This window comes from Balaenoptera acutorostrata, chromosome 2 (genome assembly GCF_949987535.1).
Source record: "Balaenoptera acutorostrata chromosome 2, mBalAcu1.1, whole genome shotgun sequence".
Classification (NCBI taxonomy): Eukaryota; Metazoa; Chordata; class Mammalia; order Artiodactyla; family Balaenopteridae; genus Balaenoptera; species Balaenoptera acutorostrata.
In genome coordinates, this window is record NC_080065.1 from 49,098,199 (window position 1) to 49,116,693 (window position 18,495).

The 18,495-nt window shown below is 38.3% G+C and overlaps 1 protein-coding gene across 2 annotated transcripts in view; it reads left to right on the plus strand.

Moving 5' to 3' along the window:
- Nucleotides 1-18,495, plus strand: part of RAB3C (RAB3C, member RAS oncogene family) — a 301,062-nt gene that overhangs the window by 237,443 nt on the left and 45,124 nt on the right. The gene's annotated exons all lie outside the window — the stretch shown is intronic.

Below are 18,495 nucleotides of genomic sequence, written 5' to 3' on the forward strand. Positions count from 1 at the left end.
TTCTGTGGCATCCTTAGAATCCAAGCACAATTACAGAAGCAAAATAGACAGCCAGCATTTGGATTTATCACAAGATGTTCAAATTCCATTGCATAAGAAAGACAGGATGTGCCTTGCTTGCTATTTCTTTGGGGCTTTTTCTCTATATACAATATTTTATACTGAGTGAGCACTTTATTATGCTATATGATTGTTGTTTGCAAGTTTCCATTGGAGGAGGGTGGGTAATAGGCACAGAATAGGTCATGTTATAGATTCTGGTTCTAGGGACACCACTGGCAATGTGTGTTACAGGTACTAAACCTCTTTGAGACTCTATCTCCTCATATCTTAAGAATGAGTATTATGACCCATGCCTACTTTACCAAGTCCTTGTAGGTAAGATCAACTGAGATAAGAGATAGATATGAAAGAGTTTTAGAAATGGCAAAGCCATTTCAAATGCAAAACATTGTATATAGGGGGAAAAAATGCTTGAGTGAGTAGGGTAGAGTTTTGGTGCAAAGGAGGGAATCATGATTGATTGATTTTTTTAAAATAATTTTTATTGGAGTATAGTTGATTTACAATGTTGTGTTAGTTTCAGGTGTACTGCAAAGTGAATAAGTTATACATGTACATATATCCACTCTTTTTTAGATTATTTTCCCATATAGCTCATTATAGAGTATTGAGTAGAGTTCCCTGTGCTATACAGTAGGTCCTTATTAGTTATCTATTTTATATATAGTAGTGTGTATATGTCAATCCCAATCCCCCAATTTATCCCTTCCCCCTTTCCCCCCTAGTAACCATAAGTTTGTTTTCTACATCTGTGACTCTATTTCTGTTTTGTAAATAAGTTCATTTGTACCATTTTTTAAGATTCCACATACAAGCGATATCATATGATATTTGTCTTTCTCTGACTTACTTCACTCAGTATGACAATCTCCACGTCCATCCATGTTGCTGCAAATGGCATTATTTTGTTCTTTTTTATGGCTGAGTAATATTCCATTGTATATATGTACCACATCTTCTTTATCCACTCCTCTGTCGATGGACATTTAGGTTGCTTCCATGTCTTGGCTACTGTAAATAGTGCTGAAATGAACATTGGGATACCTTTTCAAATTATGTTTTTCTACAGATATATGACCAGGAATGGGATTGTTGGATCATGTAGTAGTTCTATATTTAGTTTTTTTAAGGAACTTCCATACTGTTCTCCATAGTGGTTGTACTGATTTACATTCCCACCAAGAGTGTAGAAGGGTTCCCTTTTCTCTACACCCTCTCCAGCACCTATTGTTCGTAGATTTTTTTGATGATGGCCATTCTGACAGTTGTGAGGTGGTTGTAGTTTTGTACAACTACTCATTGTAATTTTGATTTGCATTTCTCTAATAATTAGTGATGTTGAGCATCTTTTCATGTGCTTTTTGGCTATCTGTGTGTCTTCTTTGGAAAAATGTCTATTTAGATCGTCTGTCCATTTTTTGGTTGGGTTGTTTGCTTTTTTGATATTGAGCTGCATGAGCTGTTTGCATATTTTGGAAATTAATTCCTTGTCGCTTCATTTGCAAATATTTTCTCCCATTCTGTTTGTTGTCTTTTCATTTTGTTTATGGTGTCCTTTGCTGTGCAAAAGCTTTTAAGTTTCATTAGGTCCAATTTGTTTATTTTTGTTTTTATTTTCATTACTCTAGGAGGTGAATTCAAAAAGATATTTCTGCGATTTATGTCAAAGAGAGTTCTGTCTATGTTTTCCTCTAAGAGTTTTATAGTATCCAGCCTTACATTTAGGTCTTTGATCCATTTTGAGTTTATTTTTGTGTATGGTGTTAGGGAGTGTTCTAATTTTATTCTTTTACATGTAGTTGCCCAGTTTTCCCAGCACCACTTATTGAAGAGACTGTCTTTTCTCCATTGTATATTCATGGTTGCTGGTTTTGATATCATATTTGTGTGTGGATGATTTTTTACTACTACTTTATGTTTGCCTTTACCAGTGAGCTTTCCCACTTGTGATTTTCTTGTTTCTAGCTGTGGCCTTCCCCCCACACACACACCTAGAGAAGTTCTTTTAGCATTTGTTGTAAGGCTGGTTTGGTGGTGCTGAATTCTCTTAGCTTTTGCTTATCTGTAAAGCTTTCGATTTCTCTGTCAAATCTGAATGAGAGCCTTACTGGTTAGAGTAATCTTGGTTGTAGGTTTTTCCCTTTCAACACTTTAAATATATCGTACCTCTCTGTTCTGGCCTGCAGAGTTTCTGCTGAAAAATCAGCTGTTAACCTTATGAGGATTCCTTGTGTGTTATTTGTTGCTTTTCCCTTGTTGCTTTTAATATTTTTTTCTTTGTCTTTAGTTTTTGTCAGTTTGATTACTATGTGTCTCGGTGTGTTCCTCCTTGGGTTTATCCTGTATGGGACTCTCTGCACTTCCTGGACTTGGATGAGTGTCTCCCTTTCCCATGTTAGGGAACTTTTCAGTTATAATCTCTTCAAATTTTTTCTCAGGCCCTTTTCCTTTCTCTTCATCTTCTGGGACCCCTATAATGCAAATGTTGGTGCATTTGCTGTTGTCACAGAGGTCTCTGTGACTGTCCTCATTTTTTTTTTCATTCTTTTTTCTTTGTTCTATGGCAGTGATTTCAAACACTCTGTCTTCCAGCTCACTTTGTTCTTCTGCCTGTTATTCTTCTATTGATTCCTTCTAGTGTATTTTTTTATTTCAGTTATTGTGTTGTTCACCTCTGTTCTTCAAATCTTCTCTTTTTTAAACATTTCTTGTATCATCTTGGTCTGTTCCTCCATTTTTTTTTCTGAGATTTTGAATCATATTTACTATTATTACTCTGAATTATTTTTCAGATAGATTGCCTATCTTCTCTTCCTTTAGTTGTTCTCATGGGTTTTTATCTTGTTGCTTTGTCTGCAACATATTTCTCTGTTGTCTCATTTTGTCTAACTTTCTGTGTTTGTGGTCTCCTTTCCACAGGCTGCAGGATCATAGTTCCTCCTCCTTCTTGTGTCTGACCCCTGGTGGGTGAGGTTGGTCCTGGAGCTTTTGTAGGTGTCCCAGTGGGAGGGACTGGTGCCTGCCCTCTGGTGGGTAGAGCTGGGTCTTGTCCCTCTGGTGGACAAGGCTGTGTCACGGGGTGTGATTTGAGGTGACCATGAGCTCAGTGCAACTTTAGACAGCCTGTCTTCTGATGGGTGGCACTGTGTTCCTATCTTCTTTGTTGTTTGGCCTGAGGCTTTCCAGCACTGTAGCCTGTAGGTTGTTGGGTCGGGCTGGGTATGGTGCCAAAATCGGGACCTCCTGGAGAGTTCATGCCAATCAGTATTCCCTGGGGCCTCCACTACCAGTCTCCTCGCCCCCCACAGCAATCTACAGCTGACCCATACCTCCCCAGGAGAGCCTCCAAGACCCCTAGGTAGGTCTAACCCAGGTTCCTATGGATGTACTGCTTTTTGCTGGTCCCAGGGCACATGAGACCTTGTGTGCACCTTCCAAGAGTAGAGTCTCTTTCCCCCAGCCCTGTGGAGTTCCTTCACTCAAGCTCTGCTGGTCTTCAAGGCTAAATGCTCTGGGGGTTCTTCTTCCCAATGCCAGATCCTCAGACTGTGTCTTGGAGGGCTATTTTTATGTGGGAACGTTTCTGTGTGGCCTGCATGGGTTTAAATTTTTTTGGTGCTAGGGCTGTTTTTAGTATAGGTGTCTGCCACCTCTTTCTTCAGTGTATGCTGTCCATTATCCCCTTGATAGGAGGTGTGACTGACGTTGTAGTGACAAGAGCCTGCATTGGATATTGAACCTCCCCTTTGTTCTGTGATTGTCACTGCCCTGTCAGGGGTGGGATCTGCTCCCTAGTTCTTGGAGTAGAGGCCCCCAGATCTGTTTCTTGGCTGTGTTTCTGATCTGTGGTGTGAGTTAGGTGGGACTGGAGCACTCCCACTGGGAGAGAAGCCACTGAGTATCCCTCCTCTGGAGCTGTTCACCTGTGGGTGTGCTCTGTTGTGTCACCTTTCACCCGTTGTGTGAGCTCTCAGATTACACTGTTGTTGGCACTGCTCTCGGCCCCACCTTAACTGTGTGGGTATGCCAGCAGTTGGCCCTGGTGTCTCCCAGGTGCTGTTTTCACCAGGCCACTAGTGTAGATCCACTGAAGTCAGGTTCCAGGATTGCAGTAATCATGGATCTGCATCCACTGTGGGTGTTATGGGGTCAGCTCAGACTCTGGCCTGGCCCAACACCCATGTGTACGTGTCCACAAAGTCCACAGCTGCTAAAGCTAGACCCGTCTCAGCTGCAGGAGCACTCATTGTCTGCTCAGATGTTCTGCAGGTGCTGAGTTTACAAAGCCAGTTGCAGGGGTGTAAATCTGCAGTTTGCACAGCAGTAAGGGGAGATTTCATCTCTTCTTCCTTAGTTGCACGGTCCCTGGGGCTCAACTGTGGTTTCAGCCCCACCTATGCGTGTGGGCCACCCACAGGCATCTGCTCCTGAGGCTGCCCCAGAGCACATGAGCCTGCCCTGATGGGAAGGGGGCACAGAGGAGGTGGTGGCTGGGGGACACCCATGGCAGGGACTGGTGCGTGGGGAGAGAGGCTGCAATGGCCATGATTGATTTATTAATTCAAGGCATTTTTTACTGAGCACCAGTTATGTATCCTGCACTGTGTCAGACATCACGGGGGATACCAGAAAAGTGTGATCCACAGTCCCTCAGCTCAAGGTGCTTTCAATCAAGTGGGGAGACCAGAGATACACACAAGAAAGCAGAAATAACAAGACAACACCAAAAATAGCATCATGAGGATATGATAAGCTAGGAGACAGATGCCAAGAGGAAAGCAACAGAGGGAGAGTGGCAGACACAGGTGTTAGAAGGAGGTGTGAGAGTGAAGTAAGATGGGAGGCAGATAAGGAGCAATGCAGAGGAAACAGAGAAAATGTATGGAAATGAGCAGAACAGCTAAGAAGAGGTGAGTGATGAGAGGAGCTAACAATCGTATGGGTTAAATGGCAAGACAAGTTTTGAATGGTCCTGAAAGGAGAGTAGAATATGAAAACCATGAAGAGGAGAAGAAGCATCATGAATAAAGGGCACAGTGGAGTAAGGACATTGAGGGGAACATTGGGAGGAGAGTGAGTGGAAAAGTTGGAACCCAGCGTAATGTTATGGAAGTAGAGTGGATTTGGGGAACAATTCCAGCCCTAAGCAAAGGAGCTGGAATTTCTTTCTTTTCCTTCCTTCCTCCCTTCCTTCCTCCCTCCCTCCCTCCCTCCCCTCCTTCCCTCCTTCCCTTCCTCCCTCCCTCCCTTCCTCCCTTCCTCCCTTTCTCCCTTCTCCCTCCATCCCTCCTGTCCATTTTTCCTCCCTCCCTTCTTTCCGAGAGTCTGGCTTTCTAACCTTTTTGGCCAGGACCTACAGTAAGAAATGCATTCAATCTAGCAACCCAGTGCATACATACGTAGAGAGAAAGAGAATGAAACCAAACAAAACACATTTATTAGATGAGATTTGTTCGATGCTATTCTCTTTTCTATTATTTTTTACCTTCTTTTTTCTTTTAATAATGGTGTCAACTCACTAAATAAACCCTAGGATCCACTAATGTGCCTGAACCCACTATAATTTGAAAAACACTGTTCTGAAGGGGGTACTTTGTGATTAATCTGCAGGGAGTGTGCAGCACAGATTAGAGAAGCAGACCTCCTCTCAGTGGGGCACCCTGTCACTTGGTTATCTCATAAATGAACCATGCACAGTCCAGTCTGAGAGCTTGACCATTTCCTTATGAGATTAGTGAGCTCATTGGACCAAAGGCTATCACCCAATGACCGCAAGAACCCTCCCACCAAACTTTCTTACATTCGCCCATGAGAAAATCATACAGCTGATGTCTGTTCTTTCTGTGGCCGCCCTTGAGCTTTTATCTTCTCGTTCATAGGGCCTCTCCCCATTCTATCAATTTAACAATCTTTTCCCCCCAAAAGTCTGAAAAACTTGGCTATCTTTTCTTAGTCCTCTTAGCACCTCAGGAAGTTAGGAATGGAGAATAGTAGATTCCCCAAGAGAAGAGAGAAAAGAAATCTGGGACAGGGTTGGCAGGGTGGCTTCCTGAGACAATCTCTTCCCTCCCTGTATTTTCTTGACTAGTCAGGCATATGCTATGTGGGGGGAAGAAACTGCTACACAGATGTAAGTGACTTCTATATATAAACCTGAAAATTGTTTGGTTCAAAGAACAATAGATGGGAGCCAATATTTTAGTGACATTGAGCCAGGTAGCTGGTTACATTTTTTACTACTGTAATAAATTACCTGGGTGTTGAGAAGGTCATGTTATGGAAGGGGACGTTTAAAATGGTGTGAATGCATCAAGAGGGCAGCTTTCCTTGGAACTCCACTGACTGACACAAACACAAACCCTTTTCATGTGGTACATAGATGAAGGAAATTTCCTGAAATTGTGAGGCAGAAATGGTTTATGTACCCATACACATTCTTCCAATGATTTCTGATTGATTTTTTGCTCTGTATTCAATAAACCCCAGCAGTTGTCATAGCAACCAACACTTGGGCATTCTTAGAGAGTCGTTTACCTTCTTTAATGTGGTTTGTTCTTTTCATGACTACACACCCTTCTATAAATGATCATGAGAGATCATTTATATGGGGAAAAAAACCCTCACAATCTAAGTTTAAAGATTTTAAAGGTCTTAGCTTTATTTTTTTTTAATTACTGGTAAAATCCCATTGTCCAAAACAGCATAAAACACACACAAAGGTTGGGCACTGTTTTTTAAATGTCATTACCACATCTTAGCAGATGGTTCAAAAACACTGCTGTATTGATCTAGTTACAATTAATTCTCCATTGTGGCTGGTTACATCCATAACATTTGCTTATCCTAATGAAGGTACTTGATGGAACTGAGCTGTAGCTGAGGTCTTTAAAATACTTGTATGTCAGCTGCCCTTGCCAATCCAAACATTTACAATACATCAGTTGCTTGGGAATACAATGATAATGCTACCTTTCAGGAGCAACCATTGTAGTGCCTGTGATAGACTATGCAGACAATCAGCATTTTTCTGGTCTTCCCTTTCCTGGTTGTTTTGTTTCATTTGGCCTGCTGGGCATGCCCTCCTTCTTGAATTCTGCCATCTTGGCTTCTATACCATGGTGCTCTCTCTCCAGCCATATCTTGGCTGTTTCCTTGGGAGACTCCTCCTCTTTCTCCCTTTTGCACTTTGCCTTTCCGTCCTTGGCCCACCACTCTTCTCTCTCTGCACTCTCCCTTAGATATTCCCAACCACTTCTGAGGCATGAACTCTGCCTATAAACTAATGACAGCCAAGTCATGTCTTAGCCCTGACCCTCTACCCACCTGCCAGCTGCATGTATTAAATACTTCCGATTTTGGGTGGTCCTCTAAATCATGTGCAGCTGAATCCTCTGGGGTTCTTTTTCAAGTGCATATTTGTCAACCCTAACTCAGGCATGCTGCATCAAAGTTTCTGAAGGCCAGGAATCTACATGTTTAACAAACAACATTCTGACTTTCCTCCAACCCTAAAATTTTAGAACACTGGCTTAAATAGCTGCAAGTGTTTGGAGAAGGTAGGGAACTGCCCCTGAGCTGAACATTATCCTATAGCTAGTATCATTCTTCCCATGTGTGTTTTTGACATTTACTATAGGCACATGTACCTATAACAATATATAGGAATGTTTTCAATTTTTATTTTTATCCAAATGCCAAATTTATAATATGACAATAATCTATATATATGTACAGTCTCATAATTTGTTTTAAATGTAAAAATATTAAATATTAAATTAGAAAAATAGAAATAATTAAAGATATGTTTTCCTAAAATAAAAGTAATGTAACTGGGAATAAGAACAAAGAAATGTATGCAGGAGAATGGATTTGTATTGCCCTGAAATTATAGAAGAAAGAATACTTGAACCATTTTTACAAGCGCTGAATGGGCAGAAAGTGCAGAAACTCTGAGGTTTCCTTAAAATGTAGTTAGAGAAACAAAAATTGCAGATAAACTAAATTTGCTTCTGGAGAGAAGTGATGTTTTTAATAACTAATTTGTAAGGCTCTAGTTTTGTTTTTAATTTGCATTCATATTTCTTCCTAAAGCAAATAACAGATACATATATCCTATTACTCTCCATTTAAATAATTGTCATGATATCATGTGCCTGTCTTACTAAATTCCAACCCTGTCGTCTCCATCCTTCCTCCTTGTCTAGCACAGGGAACCCATGAGGATTTCTGACAACTATAAAATATTCTTATACTTTGCCATCTTTCCAACCTGTAAAATTTGTTTCCCCCTCTTTTCACATTTAATGACTTGTTTTGTTTATTCATCTTCAAATGTTTATTAAACACCTATAATGATATTAAGGAGTCATGAAATATGTATCTTCCTCCTCGTGAAGCTTAATGTATGGTCTGCATGTCAAAAATACAATAAAATATCGTGAATGCATAAATTGTTTCCAGCCCTGTTTAGGGCTGGAAAACATCAAAACAAGTATAACTTGAAGGATGAAGTTGGGACATACAGATCTACAAATATATAGTTCCTTCTGTTTTAAGAATAAGAAGAGTGACAAAAAAGTCACATTCTATGTCTATAAACTCTGAAACTGATTCAATAAAGGCTGGCTTAATTAAGCAGTTCCTTCAAGGGAATAATCTCTTGAAGTAGAAAAAGGTAAATTAAAGACAAATCAGAAAGGATACTCCTTCACATAACAAAGAATATACTAAAAGAACTGATTGTTTCTGGAGGAGGGAGGTGGTGCAGACAGGATATATTCAATATAGTTGCTTCCCAAAAATTCTAGATAAATCAAGTAAGGCAGATACACCATGGCTAATAGAGTTTGGACTCTATGGGACATTTCTATCCCACCAAGAATAAGAGTTTGAGCACATTGACCATGCGGCTTCATATGCCTTGATATCACTCTTGGGGACATGTTAACTAGGGTGAATGGAACATCATTGTTACCAAGCCAGGAAAGTCTACCTCCTGAGATTTTAGTGCCCATGCTGCTGATTTCTGCTGAGACTGGATGACTTCAGGGATGCCTAATTTAGGAACTCTGATTCTAGGATTCTTCAATTGGTTTCTAATTTGAGTCTTCTAGTGTAAACACCCTTGTCTTTCATTGCCAACTCAGGTGAGAATGAACAAAGCAGTAACTTCACTGAACTTTGGATCCATACAGTCTGATCCTAAGCAGCCAGATTCTCTTTATACATTTTCCATTGAAGAGAATTATAATTACCAGCGTCACACCTTCCTGACCACTAAGCTCCGCTTGAGTCACTGTATACTTGGAACGACCTTGAGATACAGATTAGGTCTTAACTGCGTTTAGTTTTCTATTTTACAATCCAGGAGAGAATTAGGGTCTATATAATGGATGAGCCTATTTGAACTCTGTTCATGGACCCCAGAGTCTTCCAGTGATCCACAGTGATCCAGTGAAAGATGCCAGAAAATGACTAGATCACTGTTAAGGATAAATTTTCTCAAATGCAATATTGCCCAAGTACATAATATTTATTTTCAAACAGTGCCCAGCTTTATGGAATTTCCTCCAACCAGTAAATTGGAAAACTCCTTGACTACTCATTCCGTGCTTTATAAGAAACCTCTGAAAATTCTTGATGACTCACTCTCTGGGCCTTAAAAATTACACTGAGACAGTTACCACTAAACCGGTTACACAGCAACTTCTTAGTACCTTTAGAGCATTATTTTAGGGAATCTGTAAGGAGGACTACTTAAGGTAGTTCCCTTCTAAACAATGAAAAATTAAGGTATTGTAAAGTGTGCTGTCTTTCTTCTTTGTTGTGCTGAGAGAGCCACATAAGACTGCCCTGAGACTAGGAATAACAGAGATAAATTAACTCACGTCACAGGTAGGCCTCAAAACATTGAGGGGATCTCACTTCTTTCTCAGAAAATTCAATTCAGGCAGGACCAAGGCAAGGAGAGGAGAAAAGTAAATAGAAGTAATAAAAAGTAAATAGAAAAGTAAATCAGGCCAGTTAAATTGGGATCTCCCTGGTGGGACTCAGTCAACAGTATTTTTTTATTTTATTTTATTGAGGTATAATTGACATATAACATTAGTTCAGGTATATTGAATTATAATTGACATATAACATTAGTTCAGGTATGTAACATAATGATTCAATATTTGTATGTATTGCAAAATGATCACCACAGCAAGTCTATATCCATCACTATACATAATTACAAAAACTTTTTTCTTGTGATGAGAACTTAAGATTTATTCTCTTAACAACTTTCAAATATGCAATACAGTATTTTTAACTATGGTACTGTGCTGTACATTACATTTCCGTGATTTATTTATTTTATAACTGGGCATTAGTACCTTTTGAACCTTTCATCCATTTTGCCTGCCCAACCCCCAGCCCCCACCTCTGATCACCACCAATCTGTTCTCTGTGTATGAGGTGGGTTTTATTTTGGAGGTTTTTTTGGGGGAAGGTGGTTTCCTTTTTTTTCTGAGATTCTGCATATAAATGAGATCATACAGTATTTGTCTTTCTCTGTCTGACTTATTTCCCTCAAGGTTCATCCATGTTGTCATAAATGGCAAGATTTCTTTCTTTTTTATGGCTGAATAATATTCTATTGTGTACGTGTGTGTGCATATGTGTGTTTACCCATTCATCCAATGATGGACACTTAGGTTGTTTCCATATCTTGGCTACTGTAAATAATAATGTAGTGAACGTAAGGATGCCTATATCTTTTTGAATTAGTGTTTTTGTTTTTATTGTATAAATGCCTAAAAGTGGAATTTCTGGATCATATGATATTTCTATTTTTAATTATTTGAGGAATATCCATATATGGCTATACCAATTTACATTCCCATCAACAGTGCACAAGGGTTCCCGTTTCTTCATACCCTTACCAACACTTGTTAATTTTTGTATTTTTGGTAATAGCCATTCTAACAGGTGTGAGGTGATATCTCTTTGTGGTTGTGATTTACATTTCACTGATGATTAGTGATGTTAACCATCCTTTCACATACCTGTTGGCCATCTGTATGTCTTTGGAAAAAATGTCTATTCAGATCCTCTGCCCAATTTTTAATCATATTTTTTGTTTAATTATTGACTTTGAGTTGTACAAGCTCTTTATATATTTTGGATATTAACCCATTCTCCTGATAAATAGTTTGAAAATTTTTTCTCCCATTCTGTCTGTTGTCTTTTCATTCTCTTAATTATTTTTTTTCTTTTTTTCTGTGCAAAAGCTTTTAAGTTTGCTGTAGTCTCATTCATTGATTTTTGCTTTTGTTGTTTGTGCTTTGGGTATCATATCCAAAAAGTCATTGCCAAGACCAGTGTTGAGGAGCTTCTTCCCTATGTTTTCTTCTAGGAGTTTTATAGTATCAGGTATTGTGTTTAGGTCTTTGATTCATTTTGAGTTGACTTTTGTCAGTGGTGTGAGATAAGGGTCAGTTTCATTATTCTGCATGTGTTCATCCAGTTTTCCCAACACCATTTGTTGAAGAGACTATCTTTCTTTATTCGGTGCTCTGGGCTCCCTTGTCAAATATTAGTTGATCTTATGAACAGGGGTTTAATTCTGGGCTCTCTAACTTTATTCCATTGGTCTATGTGTCTATACTGTTTTTTATTACCGTAGCTTTGTAGTATAGTTTGAAGTGTGATAGCTCCAGCTTTGTTCTTTTTCCTCAGGATTGCTTTGGCTGTTTGGAGTCTCTTGTGGTTCCATACAAATTTTGGGATTGCTTTTTCTATTTCTGTGAAGAATGCCTATGGTATTTTGTTGGGAATTACATTAAATCTGTAGATGGATTTGGATGTTATGGAGATATTAATAATATTAATTCTTCCAATCCATGACAGCATGATGTCTTTCCACTTGTTTGTGTCTTCTTCAGTTTCGTTCAGCAAAGTCTTGTAGTTTTCTTATAGTCTTGTACAGATCTTTCACTTCCTGGGCTAAATTTATTCCTAAGTATTTTATTGTTTTTAATGCTATTGTGAATGGGATCTTGTTCATCTATTTCAACCTTAGTGTAAAGAAATGCAACTGGTTTCTGTATGTTAATTTTGTATCCTATAACTTTACTGAAATTGTTGATTAGTTCCAAAGTTTTTTGGTTGAGACTTTGGAATTTTCTATATACTGAATCATATTGTCTACAAATAGCAAATCATTCCTGATTTGGATGCATTTTATTTCTTTGTCTTGCCTCATCCCTCTAGCTAGGACTTCCAGTACTATATTCAATAGGAGTGGTGAGAGTAGGCATTCTTGTCTCATTCCTGATCTTAATGGAAAAACTTTCAATTCTCCTCCATTAAGTATAATGTTAACTGTGGGTTTGTCATATATGTTGTGGTATATTCCTTCTATACCCAATCTGCCAAGGGTTTTTATCATGAAAGCGTGTTGTATTTTGTCAAATGCTTTTCTACATCTGTTGAGATGATCATGTCATTTTTATCTTTTATTAATATGATGATTACATGTATTGATTTGCATATGTTGAACCATCCAGAGATAAATCCCACTTGGCAATGGTGTGTAATCCTTTTTACATTCTCTTGAATTTGGTTCACTAATATTTTGTTGAAAATATTTGCATCCATATTCATTAGGGGTGTTGGTCTGTACTTTTCTTGTGGTGTCCTTATCTGGTTTGGTATCAAGGTGATGCTGACCTCATAGAATGAGTTTGGAAGTTTTTCCTTTTCCTCAATTTTATGGAGAGCTTGAGAAGGATTGATATTAATTTTTCTTTGAATGTTTGGTAGAATTCACCAGTGAAGCCATCAGGCCCTGGGGTTTTATGTGTTGGAGGGTTTTGATTACTGATTCAATCTCTACTCATTATTGGTCTTTTCAGATTTTCTATTTTTTTCTCATTCAGTCTTGTTAGGTTGTGTGTTTCTATAAATTTATCTATTTCTTCTAGGTTATCTAATTTGTTGGCACATAATTGTTTATAATAGTCTCTTGTGATCTTTTGAATTTCTGTAGTATCAGTTGTAATGTCTCCTGTTTATTTCTAATTTTATTTATATGAGTTTTCTCTCTTTTTTTCTTAGTCTGGCTAAATGTTTTTCAATTTTGTTTCTTTTCAAAGAAGCAGCTCATAGTTTCATTGATCCTTTTTGTTGCTTTTCTAAACTCCATGTCATTTATTTCTGCTCTGATCTTTATTATTTCCTTCCTTCTGCTAACTTTGGGCTTAATTTATTCATTGTCTTGTTCCTCGAGTTGTAAAGTTAGGTTATTTGAGATCTTTCTAATTTCTTAATACATTGTTTTTTTCAGTATAAACTTTCCTCTCAGAACAGTTTTTGTGATATCCCATAAGTTTTAATATGTTTTATTTTCATTTTCATTTGTTTCAAGATAATTTTTTATTTCCATCTTCATTTCTTCTTTGACCCTTTGGTTTTCAGAATTGTGCTGTTTAGTTTCTACATATTTGTAGGTTTTCCAGCTTTTCCTCTCTTTGTTGATTTCTAGTTCATGCCATGGTGATCAGAAAAGATAGTATGATTTCAATCTTCTTAAATTTGCTAAGATTTTTTTGTGTGTGTGTGTCTTGTATGGTCTATTTTGGAAAACGTTTCATGTGCACTTGAGAAAAGTGTATATTCTGCTGTTGGATGGAATGTTCTATATATGTCTGTTAAGCCCATTTTTTTTCTAGAGTATGGTTCAGTCCCACATAGTGCCAAATCGGAGTGGGCCAGGCTCATCAACTCTCTTGGATCCTCAGAGATCCTATCTACCTACTTTCTAATACACAGGTGGGAAGAAATTTCCTGGGTGTCCTGGTAATAATGTGCAGAGGCAGTTTGGTTTTGTTATGAATGTCCAACTCTTTGTAAATAAAAGGGGAGAGAAAAAGGGATGACTCACACTGCCATGATGCTGACGTCACTTCATTTTAACCTTTTTTTGTTTGTACAATCCTTAGAGTTAAAAAAAAAAAAGTGTTTGGAGATCACTGATTAGATGATGGTTTATAGAGGGAGAACAGGAAGCTCATGTGTGCACACACACGTATGTCACATAAATCAAAATCTCTAAAGCTGGAGTACAAACACTGGTGTTTTAGCTCCTCTGATGATTCTAATGTATATCCAGGGTTGAGAACCCCTAATTTAGGTTCTGCCCATGTGTTACCTGATTGTGTTGAAGTTGAGGACCCTAGGCCTAAATTTAGCAGTGGCAGTGGGGTACAAATGAGGAGAGAAATTTTTACATGTTTAGGCAGTAGAACTAACAACACTTGGTGAATATCTGGATCCTGAAGGCTGAGCGGGGGTAAAATATGACCCCAGGTTTCTGGCTTGAGTAACTAATTGAAGTCATTATGGAGGACAATTTGGGAGTAAAATCAGCATGTTAACAGGCAGAAGGGAAGAAACCCAGGAAGAAGCAGAGGGTGGAGAGTCAGGAGAATGGAGCTACTTGGTGGAGAGCCATAGGGTGAATGGGACAAGATCTAGTGAGCAAATGGAAAGAACTAGCATTAAACCTAGGCACTGGAAACCAGAAATCCATAGTTTTAAAGATGACAGTAAATTATTTTTCAAATGCAAATAGCCATCCCTTTCTTTTCTATGAATTTAAATTGTTGTTAAGAGTTGCCTCCATTAAATGCATTTTTATAACATTTCCTAATTTTGTATGCATTTCCTAATTGGTAGGAAAAAGTAAAGCAAATCATAAGAACTGGCCATCGTGGCCATGTCTGCATTATTAACCTTGTCTTTAGCAACAGACCATAACTAGTTTAATGGTTGGTGGGGTGCACATTTTTATAGCTAATTTCAAATTCGTGTGCTTCAGCCTATCATTATAGTGTCAGTTTAGCTTGCCAAGGGCCACTTAGTTTAGTTAGGTGGGGTACACAAGCCAGAGAAGCATGAGCAGTTCTAGTGGTGAACATACTCCTGCCTGGGCTATTTTAAAGCTTTCTTGTCAAGCTCAGACCTGCAATGTTGCCTCCAGCAACCCCACTTTAATAACGGATTTTTTTCCTTCAGTTTTTTGATCTCTTTCCCTTGTCCCTACAAAACCAATTCTGTAATAAAGCCAGGCTGAGGAGCCAGAAACTCTAATGAGAAGAGCAGTACCCTGAAGCCTATTTTTTAAACTGAAACCACTTGCATCAAATATGCATTGACTTTGTTCTTCAGAAGATTTTTAAAGATTTATTTAAATCTTAATCATAGTGTTTACGAAAGAACAAGAATTTCCAATTTCTGGATTCAATGGGGAGCCCCAGCAATGCTGTTTAAATGCTCTAAGTACCTGTCTGCACACAACTCTCTGCCCGGAAGCATTGCCACCCAACCATTATTTCCACTGGCTCACTTTCTCTTTGGCTAAGTAGTCCCAGGAGGTATAAAGCAAATCAGCAGGGTCCATTTTAATGTGTTTGGGTTAGTTTAGGTGTGATCCTATTTGTGTGGTAGAAAGGGAAGGAACCCCTACTTCCTCCTGATCCTTGTCTCCTTTGAGCTCCCCAATTCATATGAACTCTTGCTCTCCATTATCTCATAACCTTATGAATCTCTACTCTCTTTACTGGAAGCTAAAATTCACTCCCTAGCAAGTATCTGTTCTTTATGAATAAAGTGACCGTGTGCCCCAGTTTGCTCAGGACAGTCTCAATTTATGCTCATTTTTCAGTATGAGTATTAATAGCACCCCCTTTCAATCTCAAAAATGACTTGGTTTAAATGATAAATTTTATGGTCATCCAGCCCATGAATCCCCACCCACGCAGCACGTTTGAGTGGTAAACTCAACTTCTTCATTTACCTCGGGGTTCTGCATGCTGCTACTCTTCTGAACCGCCACTCATTTAATGTTTTCACATCTTCCAGTAAATGAAGACCCTGGTGAATCCTCCTTTGACTCACCACTTTCTTTAGTCAACCCCACTAACCTAGGTGGTCTTTCCCATATTTCTCCTTACTGATCCAGGTTTCTACCAACATTGATCTCTGGTGATATCCTCATTCCCATGAGTCCAGCTGCTCCAAGGGCTGCCGATATGCTAAATACGTTCTTGCTAAAGAACCTCCAAATTCCCATTGTCCTGCTACACTTGTGAATCAAAGCTTATCCTCTAAACAACCTCAAATTGATATGTCACATGCCCCATCTTACAAAATTATCCATCCCTCACTTTTCTTACCTGGATTTGGCTCAGAACCCTACCTTTGCTTCTTCCCTTAGAATGATCTTCCAAGCTGTGACCTCTTCTCATTTTGTGAAATGTTTAAAAATGAACCCAATTCCTTGTTACAGAAATCTGTATAAACTGGTGGCTTTGTTTTTTATTTGGTTTTTAAAAAAACAACAAATGCTAATATCAATGTTACTTAACAATAAAATTAAAATCAGGTATAAGAAATACAAACTGCAGCATTGGTATAGAATTTAATCTGCTAAGTGTTGAGAGTTGAAAGAGTTTAAATCAATGAGGACCATTTGATCACACTGAATTGTGAAATATATTCTTGGTCAGCACAGTTGGCAGAGGTCCAGGTCTGTTTACCAGTTTGTACACTTACCAATATTATTTCTTTTCCCTTGAGGCAAAATTATCAGAGCAGGGGCAAGTGGGGGAACAAATCACACTAACCAAATTCACAAGGGACTGATTTCTAATTAAAAATGCCTTTTATTATTGAGAAGTGTAAATGTCACATCATTGATAATATTTCTATCAGCTAATCAGTGCATCCTATTGTCAATTGATAATACCCTTAGAAAAGGCATTCAATTTCATAAGGTTTCTCAGTGGCCCTAGAGCAAAGAAAAGGGAACCCAGCAATATTCACTCATTTATTCCTTATTGTATTGACTGTTTACTATGTGCCAGGTCTGTGACATTAAAGGAATACCAGTGAGCAAGGACAGTGTTCCCTTTTCCAATGGAAGTGGGCAGGTAGGCAAACCTGAATACCCACACAACTTGGTCAGGCACCCTCTCTTTCCCCTTGACCATGCTGAACAGTAAATACTCTCAATCCTTGACTCTCCTTTTTCTTGACTCCATGCAGACCAACTCCATTCTCTCCTGATGGTCTCACCTTGGAAATTTTAAAACTCATTAGGCCATGGCTAAGAGAGAGATCTTGCCCTCTATGTTAGAAATTTGGGAGACACCCTAGTCCCTTAATGGATTTTGGGAAATGTCATACATGTTCTCACCAGAGTCATCTGTTAATCCTATCTTGCAGTGAATTATGCCTGCATATGGCTAATCTCATGTACTTTGTAGCACTAATTTAGCATCTTTATTCCTCAGTGGGTGACTTTTTCTTGTTTCAATCCCAAATTCCAAGGATACACTCTATTTGGTACCTGTAGGCACCTCTTCCATATCTGTGTACATTATGCCTAAACCATGATATTTCATTCATGAATGTCATCAGAATAGAAATTTTCCCCACTAAGTCTAAATACTACCCTTATTCTCTCTCTTTTGCATTTAGTTATTTTCATTGAGGTATAATTGGCATATTATATTAGTTTCAAGTGTACAACATGATTCAATATTTGTATATATTGTGAAATGATAACTACAATAAGTCTAGTTGACACCCTTCCCCATTTATAGTTACTTTTTTCCCTGTGATGAGGACTTTTAAGATTCTTAGCAACTTTCAAATATACAACACATTATTAACTATACTCACCATGCTGTACATTACATCCCCATGACTTAGTACTTTTTGACCTCCTTCACCCATTTCATTCACCACCAACCCCCTCCTGTGGAAACCACCAATCTGTTCTCTGTATCTATGAGCTCGTCTTTCAGTTTGTTTTTTTAGATTCCACATATAAGTGAGATCATATGGTATTTGTCTTTCTCTGTTTGACTTATTCACTTAGCATAATGCCTTCAAAGTCTATCCATGTTGTTGCAGATGGCAAGATTTCATTCTTTGTTATGGTTGAATAGGATTCCATTGTATAAGTATATACCACATTTTCTTTATATTCAATACATTCATCCATTGATGGGTATTTAGGCTGTTTCCATATCTTGGCTATTGTAAATAATGATGCTATGAACATAGAAGTTCATATATCTTTTCAAATTAGTGTTTTCATTTTCTTCACATAAATACCCAGAAGTAGAGTTGCTGGATCATGTGATAGTTCTATTTTTAATTTTTTGAGGAACCTCCATACTGTTTTCCATAGTGGCTGCAAAATTTGCATTCTTACCAATAGTGCACAAGGGTTCCCTTTTCTCTACATCCTTGCCAACACTTGTTTTTCATGTCTTTTTGATAATAGCCATTCTAACAGGTGTGAGATAATGTCTTGTTTGGTTTTGATTTGTATTTCCCTGATGATTAGTGATGTTGAGAATTTTTTCATGTGCCTGT